The sequence below is a fragment of the Talpa occidentalis genome, unplaced genomic scaffold (genome assembly GCF_014898055.3).
Source record: "Talpa occidentalis isolate TD23 unplaced genomic scaffold, MPIMG_talOcc4v2.1 talOcc4.7, whole genome shotgun sequence".
Lineage (NCBI taxonomy): Eukaryota > Metazoa > Chordata > Mammalia > Eulipotyphla > Talpidae > Talpa > Talpa occidentalis.
Genome location: NW_023605083.1, coordinates 52,356,483 through 52,368,499, shown reverse-complemented (window position 1 = coordinate 52,368,499; position 12,017 = coordinate 52,356,483). Strand labels below are relative to the sequence as shown.

At 42.0% G+C, this 12,017-nt stretch overlaps 1 protein-coding gene across 1 annotated transcript in view; it reads right to left on the bottom strand.

Moving 5' to 3' along the window:
• FRMPD1 (FERM and PDZ domain containing 1) overlaps positions 1–8,920 on the bottom strand; it is a 125,855-nt gene extending 116,935 nt beyond the window's left edge. The window contains exons 1-2 of the mRNA XM_054688683.1: positions 8,880–8,920; positions 4,115–4,229 (exon numbers count right to left, since the gene is read on the bottom strand). The gene's annotated coding sequence lies outside the window, so the exon portion shown is untranslated. The remainder of the gene's footprint in view (positions 1–4,114; positions 4,230–8,879) is intronic.
• Between the last annotated feature and the right edge of the window lie 3,097 nt (positions 8,921–12,017).

The window sequence follows — 12,017 nt, the reverse complement described above, 5'->3', positions numbered from 1 at the left end:
CAGCCTCTCTCTTCCTGTGTACCCCCAGAACTCTAGGTGGAAACGAACCAAAAGATCCAAGAACAGGTAATTCTCCAGTCAAGTTGACCTGTGGCCAGAACTTGATTGATTTGCACCCTATATCTGTTTTCTTATATTGAAGGAAAAATTTTTGGTTTTCTTTTGATTTTTTTTGAAGATTTACTTATTTATACAAGAACTGGGGTACAAGCCAGATGTGCGGGAGGGTGAGAGGATTCACCAGAGACAGAGTGGGGAGCAGAACAGGCAGATGGACTGAAATACACTGCTGAGGGGAGCAGCAGGCAAGACAGGAGAGGTCTGCCGCACCATGTGGGATCCCCGCCAGCTCCGCGGCTGGTGAGGATCGAACCTGCCGCGCTGCAGAGGCTGCGGACAGCTTCACAGCGCCGAGCTCAACCGCCTGCGCCACCAGGGAGGCCCGTGGTTTTCTTTTAATTTTTAAGTAAACTTCACTTTTGTATTTTTCCTGCCAAGCTAAGGAGGAAAGGGGAGAGTTTTGTCTACAGTCAGGCATGGTGGTAATAGAGGAAAAGTCTATCTAGTAAGAGTTGTTTTCATCACAACATCTCATTGAGTTTAAAATCCAGGACCCAGGCTCATCAGAAAATTACCAGTGTGTTTTTGTTCATGGGCAACATCACCAGGAAAGTTATCAACCAAGCCAAGTTGCTTATCAGAGTGAAACAAGGCCATATAAATTATATCACCAGTATGAGAAGCATAAACTAGGACTAGCCAGGAAAAACAGATATCACTCTCGTCACCAAATGAGTCCCTAGTCTGCCAAAGTATCTTCATTGCTCAAGAGACTGATCAAAAGAGTGTTCCATGGCTCACAATGAGAATCAACGCCCCTTTCTCTTCTACTGGGATAAGTAGGTCCTATTGCTTTATAAATATAAGAACAAATTTCTTTCTTTTCTTTTTTCTCTTACCCAGCAATCTCTCACCATTTTAATTCCAGAATCCTTTTGCAAATTCTGTCTACCCAGACTTGCTGCCATCTTCGCCCCTACAACCTTGATCTAGAACATTCACCTGGGGGTCTGAAGGTTATACAACTCATCTCCTAAATTCAGTGAATGGGCTGTGAGCTGATGATTTAAAATTCCACCAAAAGAGATAATGAGATTTAGAAGTAGTCTTGTATGTTCCTACAAAGCAAGACAAGGGTACTAAGGCAGTTTCTGGGGTCCTACCAGATAAGCACCCTACTGAATACTATCAGGTGGCTCCTCCAGGGCACGGGATATACACAATTCAACACAGTGGCAGTGCCCAGCACAGGGGCTGGTGTAAAGTGAGTTCTGAGAATCCACTATGGAAAGCTATTTCCTCACTCTTCTCAGTTCTAGACTCCTGAGTATCTATGGTTCTCTGCCCCAGCTCCCCATCCTCCATTCCTGTGTAGGAAGGGGGGATTCCTGCTCATGACCCCACATCAGCTGGCTGGACTGGAATTCTGCTGTGAGACCCCAGGGTCTGGCTAGTGTTTTGCTTCTCTCAAGTACTATTCTGGGCCCCACAAGAGCCTCCCACAGACTCCAGGTACCAGATTTGGGGACAAGCTGAGCCTGCTTGGTTCCACTCTATTCAGGAATATTCAACAAAGGGTATTGGCTTTTCAGCCTGTAGGGTAAAGAAAAAATGTCAGGGGCCTCCCTGGTGGCACAGTGGTTGAGCGCTGGGTTGCGAAGCTGCCCGCAGCCTCTGAAGCGCCGGTTCGATCCCCAGCTGCTCCCTGGCTGCTCCTGGCCACCAGAGGAGGGTCCCACATGGCGCGCAGACCTCTCCTGCCACCCGCGGCTCCCCTCAGCAGTGTACTTCGGTCCTTCTGCCTGCTCTGCTCCCTGCTCTGGCGCTGGTGAATTCTCTCACCCTCCCGCGCTTCTGAATGTACTCAGGCTTTTCTGCCCTCCCGCCATCAGGATAGATGATGGATTCTTGCGGTCCTGAATGCATGCCTGATGGCGGACACCTGGTGTAGGGTGTGGGCATAGGTAGATGAGATCCACCTGGGCTAAGACTGTGCTTTTAAGGGCGGCGTAACGGGGACGTCAGTAGAAGCCAAGAACGAACAGAAGCCGAAAGAGAAGCCGAGAAAGAAGTAGCAGAAGCCGAGAGCAGAATCAGAGATCACTGGAGAGCCCAGATAGAGTAAGGATTTGCTGGGGGCTGGGAGGCCTGCCAGCCTCCGGGCCCCCCAGCACCCCTGCCTGCTGTGTACCGGGTAAATCCCAATAAAAGACCTGCAAAAACCGCTGAGGACTCTGACTTCTCCTTTACCCGGTCTGCTGGATCATAGAAAACCTGCACTGTGGCCTGTCCTGCCCTTACACAGCCCCAGGCCAGATGCTAAAGACACAGAAAGAGAGACATACATAACCCTGAAATGTTGTGTATACACCAGGTCATGGTTAACAGTAATGACTCTGTAGCCATATTACCTGGGTTTGTATCCTGGTTCCGCAACATATCACCTGATGATGCTGGGTGAATAATCACCCTATCTGCATCTGAATTTTCTGTTTAGAAAATGGAAATGAGAGAGCCAGCCTCAGATGGTTGACATGAGAATTATGAATCTAATTCTGATTATGATAATTATGGTTCAGAACTATGCTTGGCACAGAGTAAATATGCAATAAATTTAACTATTACTGTTTTTGTTTTGACTCCTCTTTCTAGAGACCTACATCTTGGTCCATTGCCTTAGTTTTCCCTGCATCTGGCTGGTTCCCTCATCTCTCATGAGGGGATTTTCTTTGCTCTTGATCCACCTTTATGGTGAGGGCCAAGAGTGACTTCTCTTCTCTAACATTTGAGAGGTGAAGTGATTCTCTACCTTCTCTGAATCCAAGTGAATCATTACATAAGTATTTTTCTAAGAAGAAGAGGAAACACTTGGTCAACACAGAGGAAGGACCAGATTTGAAAGGAGTCACCCTGGGCCAGTAGCCCATGTTCTTAAGTACACCTTGTGCCCACATATTTCCAGCTCCTTTGGGAAAAGGTGGGAATTTCCACTCACTTCTCAAATACCAAAGAACAGTGAGAAAAAAGAATCTTCCCATGGTTAAAAAAAAATCATAATATAATTTTCTTTACTCATCCTAAGTGTTTGATCTTCCTAACTAGCAATGACTGTTTATAAATTATTCATTCAATTATGCAAGGAATCTTTAATAAAACTGTCAAAGTCACCACCACCCATGTAAGATAGGTAAACTTCAAAATAAACTGGATTTCTTTCATTTGATTAAGGCAATTATGAATTTTCATGACCTGATAGTTTATGCTCTCAATTTCCAAATAATCTCAATTCACCCACTTACCAATTCCACTCCAAAACACCACATTGCTGTCAAGCCATCCCCAGCCAAGTTCCACATGATATTATTCTTCGCATCATCTCCAACATCACATTTTGGACAATTCCAGTGCAAAGAAAATATTTAAAACTTTCCCCAAAGGTGACTTTATTAAGTGAAAATTGTCACTGCTCTGCCACCTATTTCCCCCATTCTAATCCTAGGAAATGCTTTGTGCTGACAGACTTGAGTTAGGTCCTTCAGACACAGTAGTGAGCCATTGTGCCTCACAGGTGTCTACTTGCTGTACTTTAAGAGTAACTTATACAGATCTCTGTCCTAGCTTTGTTTCTTTTTGCTGAAGGCTGCTGCTGACCTGGAACCAAAGATTCAGTTGCCACAGCCTCCAGTACACACTTACCTCCTTCCTTCTACTGGTGTCCACAGTCTTCACACAGATCGCAGAATCCCAGAGCATCAATCCTTGATGGGACTTTAGAGACCAACCAATTGAAGCCCTCATTTTACAAACACAGACTCTGGAGTCTATGAAGAGCAGGACACTCGACAAAGGTCACACAGCTCATAGATGAAAGAGCTGGGACTAGAATTGCTGAACTTCATCTTCCCATGGTGTCATTTTTCTTCCAACAAGTTCTTATGCTCTCTGCCCTACTTGGCTCTCAACACACCATCCACACCCTCCCAGGATATGCCAGCAGCTTACAAGACTCACGTGGACTGAACTAACCCAGCTCAGATGGCCCGAGGCTTCTTACCTGCAGAGCAAGAAGTGTCATGTGACCCTCTTGGAAACATACACAGTCTACAAGGATGCATGAGATGTTTAGGCGTATCCATCATGAGTCCCTCAGTTTGAGAAGCAAGCAGAGCCTACAAATCATTTACAATGTATCAGACTTTTAAGTTGTTTTTTTCCGGGACTATAATTTCGAAGTACCATAAAATAAAAGTTTTCTTTTTAAGGATTTATTTATTTATGCATACAAGAACTGAGGTGTAGGCCAGAGGTGTGAGGGTTGAGAGGATTCACCAGTGACAGAGTTGGGAGCAGAACAGGTGGATCTACAGAAATACACTGCTGAGAGGAGCAGCCGTGAAACAGGAGAGGTCTGCTGCACCATGTGGGTAGCTCCCTGGTTGGGGATTAATCTCCTGCTGCAGTTGGTGACTATGTCTTTAGCCCCTGCACCACCAGGAAGGCCCTATGTATAGGTATCTTTTTGAAGTGAGTCAAAGAATTTTTTTAATTTAAATTTTATTTTTATATTCCCCATACAATTACAACCCCATTATTTTGACTCCAAGCCCTCCTTTCCCTGCCTCCCACCCCCCATAGAGTGTCTCTGGTTCATGGTTGTTGATTTTGATATTTTCTTTCTTACAGTTATTCTTTTTCTTGGTCCCTTATTTAAGTTTTCTAGATTCCTGCTATGAGTGAGACCATCCGGTATTTTTCTTTTACTTTCTGGCTTATTTTGCTGAGCATGATCCCTTCCAGCTCCATCCATGTTGCTGCAAATTGCATGTGTTTATCTTTTTTGATTGCTGAGTAATATTCCATGGTGTATATGGACCACATCTTCTTGATCCAGTCATCTATTTTTGGGCATTTGGGTTGTTTCCAATGCTTAGCTATTGTAAATAGTGCTGCTGGCCCCCTAAAATAAAATTTTTTGTACTGTCCCCAAAATTCAACTTGTTGAGCAACAAACATTTACTTAAGTGATAATTACTAAACAGGTCCCATTTTCTAAGCATTATGCTAGCATCAAGTATACAAAAAATGAGTCAGACATGATCCTATCCTTTTTCAGTAAAGAAGACAGGCACAAAAACAAGATATTGGCAAGATATTATGCTAAGTGCTCTGACACTTTGACAGAAGTAGGCACAGATCTTGTAGACACACAGAAGCAGCAACTAAATCAACACACGTGGAGATTTTCATTTTAAAACAGTTTAAGAATCAAATAGTTTCAAACCAATAAAAAAAACTCTAGAAATCTGACTGTAGAATTGAGGCTACAAAACACAGAGGGTGAGGGGCAAGCAAAGTGGGGAAGGGGCAAGATGGACTATAGTGGGGGACTATGGTGATTGTGGTGTGGTAACATACATCTGAGGAGCCCCTATGTTTATACTGAATGATATGCAACATTACAAACTATGTTACCTCAATTTAAAAAAAAATGAGGGGGGACTAGCCAAAATTGCAAAGGAAATACAGAACTCCCATATACCACTTATCCAAGTTTCCCATGAGTTAACATATTATATTACCTGGTACATTTGTTACAACTAAGGAACCAACAATAGTACATATACATGTAACTAAACTAGCTGAGATTTTTGAAAGAGGTTGACATCTAAGGTGCTTCTTGAATGACATTAGGAGTTAGCCCAACAAAGAAGTAGGGAAAAATCATCTTAATCAGAATGAAAAGCATATACAAATTCCCAGGGCTAAGAATTTTGAACAACAGAATGTGAAATTTCCATGGGATATAGGAGGAAACAGTGAAGGCAAAGGGTTGGTTTGGATATACAGGTCTGTGTTTCTGGAGAGAAATATGAGCTGAAGATATAGAATCATTATCTGAAGAATGGAAATTGAAGCCAGACTAGATTGCCTATAAGTAGAGAGGAAACGAGGATCCAGGAAAGACTCTTCAAAAATGCTGCCATTTAGAGATGATCCTAGGAAGAGTATGGATGGAGGCTGTGGAAGATCCAGAGATGAAAATCAGCAGAATATGATATCCCCCAAACTTAGAGGGGATCGTTTTCCTGAAAGGGTTGTATGATCAATCCTGTCAAATGCTAAAGAGGGTGGAGGCCCACAGGTGTCTCTTGGACTTGGCAATATGGGCTTCCCTAGAAGCAGTTTCAGAGAATAGGTGATGCCGGAAGCCTAACCTGTCCTTGAAAAACTGAATGAATAAGAGGGTGAGAGGACTGTGGATGAGGGGTCATTGGTTGAAAAAGATTTACTGTGATTTGGAGGTCAGAGATTATTTATTTATTTATTTATTTATTTATTTATTTATTTATTTTAAAGATTTCATTTATTTATACAAGCACCGGGTACAGTCAGAAGCACGGGAGGGCGAGAGAATTCACCAGAGCCAGAGCGGGGAGTAGAGCAGGCAGAAGGACTGAAGTACACTGCTGAGGGGAGCAGCGGGCGGCAGGAGAGGTCTGCGGGCCATGTGGGACCCTCCCCGGCAGCCGGGGATCGAACCGGTGCTGCAGAGGCCTTGGGCAGCCCTGCAACCCAGCACTCAACCGCTGCGCCACCGGGGAGGCCCTGGTCAGAGATAATTTAAATAAAACTGACAAATGATATTAGAAAATGTTGTAAAAATAATTATTTGTTCCATTTAGAGTAGGACTAGGCCATAATTATTCTACTGAAATCATACTGCCTCTCCTGTAACTGACCTTCATTTCAGAGCAAAAGTCAGGAACTAGACGGGTGGTCAGGGAATTCCACTCACCACTGTGAGAGACTTTAGGGAAAAGACTGAAAATCCAGCACACTCCTGACCTAAGGTGAGAGCATGTCTGACAATATAGGAGGTGGATCGGTAATCCTTGAAAGAATCCAAGATTCTTTCTTCCTTGTTTCACTCTCTTCCACTTGATAAATGTTAATTTAGTGCCTTGGATACCGTAGGCACTGCATTTTTATTGAGAGACAAGGAACTATTCTCAGCTATGTAAACACATTCCTACAACACATACATGTGCTTTTGTGTAATGGGGATGGGATGAGATTAGTGGCAAAATTGACCCTCTGACCTTTGTGGGGAGATGGCTTGTAATTATTATGTACTCTAAATAATGTCAATGCAAACTAAGCCCTTGAGAATGCTTTACTTTTCTTGTTGCAAAATAATAAGAACTTATAGCACAAAGAAGCAAATCTTTAAAAACAAAATCTCCCGTCCCCTTTAGAGTCCCCAAAGGTGACTATGGATCTGACACTAACACTCAGACAGAGAGTGCATCTTTCCCTAGGAAAAAAAGTCATCAGGAAACATTGAGAACTCTAAATTTATGGTAGTAGTTAAAATGATTGGAAAATGTTTATGAGTGCACAAAGATAGTGTTACAAGGCTGTTCCCTGGAGTACTATTTGTCAGGAAAATATGGAAACAACTTAAATGCCCCAAAGTAGAGGTTTAATTAAATAAATTATGGTATACCCAGATAGTGGAATATCACACAGTCATCACTAATGATGCTTAGAAAAATATTTTAAAATATAGGAAAATATTATAGGGGATAATGCTAAGTGAAATAAGTCAGAAGAGGGCCTCCCTAAGGCGCAAGGGGTTAAGCACCGCACTATGAGGCAATCTGCAGCCTCTGCAGCATGAGTTCAATCCCCGGCCGACCAAAAAGAAACCCACATGGCGCAGCAGACATCTCCTGTCTCACCCGCTGCTCCCCTCAGCAGTGTTTTTGGTTGATTTGCCTGTTCTGCTCCCTGCTCTGTCTCTAGTGGATCCTCTCACCCACCCCCACCCCACATCTCTGGCCTGTACCCCAGCTCTTGTATGCATAAATAAATAAATCTTTAAAAAAAAAAGGAAATAAGTCAGAAGAAAAAAGACAAATACTGCATGGTTTCACTTATATGTGGACTGTAGAGAAATAAAACAAAGGGTTAGGTGAAACCAAACCCAACAACAAATCCTAGAAATATGACTACAAAATTGAAGTTACCAAAGGGGTAAGGAAAGGGTAGTGAGCAAAGGGAGGAGGGGGCCTGAGAGACTATGGTAGAGGACTATGGGTGCCTTGGTGGGTGTGGTAACATATGCCTGAAGGGGTGTGATCCCATACCTCTGAATCATACACAGTGTTGTAAGCAATGTTATCTCAATTAAAAATAAATAGATAAATAGGAAGATAATCACTATAACAAATGAGAAATTCAAGTTAAAATAACATATACAGCAGGTTCCATTTTTGTAAACAATACATAAATATGTGGGTCTGTGGATATACACTAACACACTCACAGAGAGAAAGGCTAACAGAATTATCCCATTGTCAACAGTGGTTGTGAGATTATGGGAGCTTGTTATTAATTTTTTTCTCCTAAATCCTGTATTTTCTAAATTTTATAATAATAAATATATACTTTTGTGTAAAAGTTATTAAAAGTGTCATATGGGTTTTATATGATAATCATATTGCTACAAATAAAGCAAGAAAAATTTAAAGTTCATTCTTTAACTTCCCCTATGATATGTTAAGATTACTAAATGATCCTTAGCTAAACAAAAACAAATTGTACTAAAGCAGTAAGAAATAAGTAATTATACAAAAACAGGATGTAGAATTTTAGGTAAATATCTTTTGGGGACAATCTCCTTTCAACCTAATATACAAAGCTACCACTTGTTTTATTCTAAAAGTTAACAGATATGAAATTCATTCATTCACTCATTCATTCACATATTCATTCACTCAGGGGGTTCTTTCTGAGTTTATATAAATTATGGATACCTGTCTGCAGTTGTTTGGAGGATTAAAGTGCATATTGCTTGTACTCGAGGTCCTTAGAGTCTACCTGGAAATAGATCAAACATTCATGAATCATCCAGACAACAAAGTCCTAAAAGAACAGAGAACAGGGTATTATAGAAAGCCAATGCCAATGAGGTAAAGGTTTTCAAAATTCTACCCATCCTTTAAGGTGTAAAATGTCTCTCTTTCTGAAGATTCTATCACTGGGCAATAATTTCTTCATTTATTGTCTACCACAGAGCAACTCTTGAAGGCCCAAGTGTCCTTTCCTTGTCCTGACCTTAGTTTCATTCATCTTGGATGGACTTCAAAGTCCTGAGTGGACCTCAAAGCCAAATTTATTTAGGGAACTCCAGGCCATGTTCATCTCCTGAAGGAATGAGGAAGAAGAGGTGTGGAGCTGTATAATAATACAGTCTACATTAACTATTGGTGATAGGTGTGGAAATATGGAAAGCAGCTGCCCTCAGCCTACTGATGAGTAGCAGGCACCCCTGATCCTCTTCCTTCCAGACTGGGGTAGACCATTACCCCATTATCCCAATCCCTACCTCTAATGGGAGGATTATAAATGAGAATATTCACAATGTATGGAGAACTGCAAGGTGTGATGGGGAAAAGTGCCAAACTGGGAACCCAGAGAACTTGCTTAATCCCAGCTAGCTCTGCTCTCGTCAGCTTCCTTCTGGGCCTCAGTTTCCTCATCTGTCAAATGAAGGGGTTGAACTGATCAATACCCAAAGCCTGTAACTCCCTACAAATTAGAACCCACAGCCTCCTGTAATTATGTTGGAATTATTCCCCAATCATGACTCATCTGTCAATCTCTGACTTTGCAAATACTAATCCTTCCCAGTGATGGAAATCAAAACACTTAAGGCTTGATGGATAAGTTGTAGACACTGAATGTTTGTGTGCAGTACTAACTGAAAAACTGAGGCAAAATTGAGTCTCCAAAATCCCTCCTGGGATTGAAATGAAAAACAAGACAGGCTATGATATCTGCTACCATTTCCTCTGTGATCAGACTAAATAATACAAGTATCAATGTTAAATTATGTATGCATACTTTTTATTTTTGCCTTCCATGGCAAATCATAGGGAATCCTTTGCTTTTAGTCTTTAGTGCAAGGTTATGAAAGAGAAGGAAAGATGAAAACAGACATACAGCATTTTAAAACTGCAAGTGATTTTAAAGATTCTAATCCCTTCATCATTCAAATAAAGGAAAAAATTAGGGGTCCAAGTGTGAAGTCATGTTAACTTCCTGAAGTATGATCTTTCCATTTGCTTCAACGAAACCAACTGTAATCAGGCAATCCCATCACATACGTACCCAAACAAACATCAGGATGAAAACTTCTGACACAGGAACAGTTAACTCTCCTAGACTATATCCAGAACTAATTCCTCACCCCAGGACATAGCTGCACCCTATTTTCATCCATGATCTTTCTGTCTCTCCACAGGTAGGAAAGCACCAGACCTTTGTAAGAGAATTGTTTTGAGAATGACGTAGTCCTCAACCACAGTACAGGCCAGCCCGTTGCCACCACATCACCTATCAAGTAAACAGCTGCTGCTTTATATAGCATTAGATGAATAAAATGAAAATGCTAAAAATTTGTGGGTTTTTTTAAAGATTTATTTATTTATACAAGAACCGGGGTACAGGTCAGAGGCATGGGAGGGTAAGAGAATTCACCAGAGAGAACGGGGAGCAGAGCAGGCAGACAGACTAAAGACACTACTGAGGGGAGCAGCAGGCGAGGCAGGAGAGGTCTGCCACGCCATGTAGGTTTCTCCATGGCTGGCCGGGAATCAAACCCGCCCTGCAGAGGCTGTGGACAGCTTCACAGCACCGCGCTCAATCCACTGTGCCACCAGGGAGGCCCTAAAAATTTGTTTTTACCGGGCCTCCCTGGTGGCGCAGCAGTTGAACGCTGGGCTGTGAAGCTGCCCGCAGCCTCTGCAGTGCTGGTTCGATGCCCGGCCGGCCGGCGAGAGTCCCACATGGCGCGCAGACCTCTCCTGCCATGCCCGCTGCTCCCCTCAGCAGTGTCCTTTGTCAGTCTGCCTGTTCTGCTCTGGTGAATTCTCTCTGGCTCTGGTGAATTCTCTTACCCTCCCACGCTTCTGACTGTACCCAGTGCTTGTATAAAATAAATAAATAAATAATTTTTTAAAATTGTTTTTACCAAGAAATATTTTCTCATTAGAAATTATCCCTGTTTGTACCTTTGAATCTAGGTAGGTTACTCAAAAGCATCTTAGTGAAGGAAAAAAAATAGTAATTCCACATGAAACCTGGACCTAAACTTGGTCAGATGAATAATGGGAATCTAATTTACTAGACTCACATAAGAATGCTTTCCTTGCCAATCCATTTTGCCTCACTATTCAGATGGATATGCCTTATTGTTACATTCTTTTTACCATGGAACACACATTCACACTGGTTGTTATAATATCTAATATTGTGATATCCATAGACTCCAGACAAGAATGTCCTAGATGACACACTTAGGACTCAAAATGCATAGGCTGTTAGGACTGAAGGGGACTCTCAAGAGCATTTAATCATAACTCCTTCTTTCACAACTAAAGGAACGGAACTGCAATGAAACATGGCTAGATAGTGGCAATGCCAGATCTGTGGCAATACCAAGTCTGTGGCTATGTCTTCAGTCTTTCGGTCCACATTCGTTTATAGGCCCTGTTGCTTTTCAGCATCAGTGCTGGCTCTCTACACAAGGATGGAAGCTATTCCTTGGGAGTCAATCCCTCCAATGCCAGAGCTGTTTGCTATTCCACCACATGAATTATAGAAGCAAGAAGCTATTAAAGGCCGTTTATGCAGATGAGTTCCCTTTCTTGACTTAGTATCTTACATTTTGTCGATGAGGAAGGTGGGCAGCAATGCTTACAGTTATCAGTTGCTTCCATAGTAAATTACTGTTCTAATTTATTCAAAATCTATTATTGCTATGCAATATGCATTCAAGAAGGAACATTATGTTTTTGAATTATGTGAGCAATTCAGTCATCTGGTTCATGTCTAAGAATTATATATGGCTAATTGGCATGCATAATTTGGGGCAGCACTGCTTTGAGGAA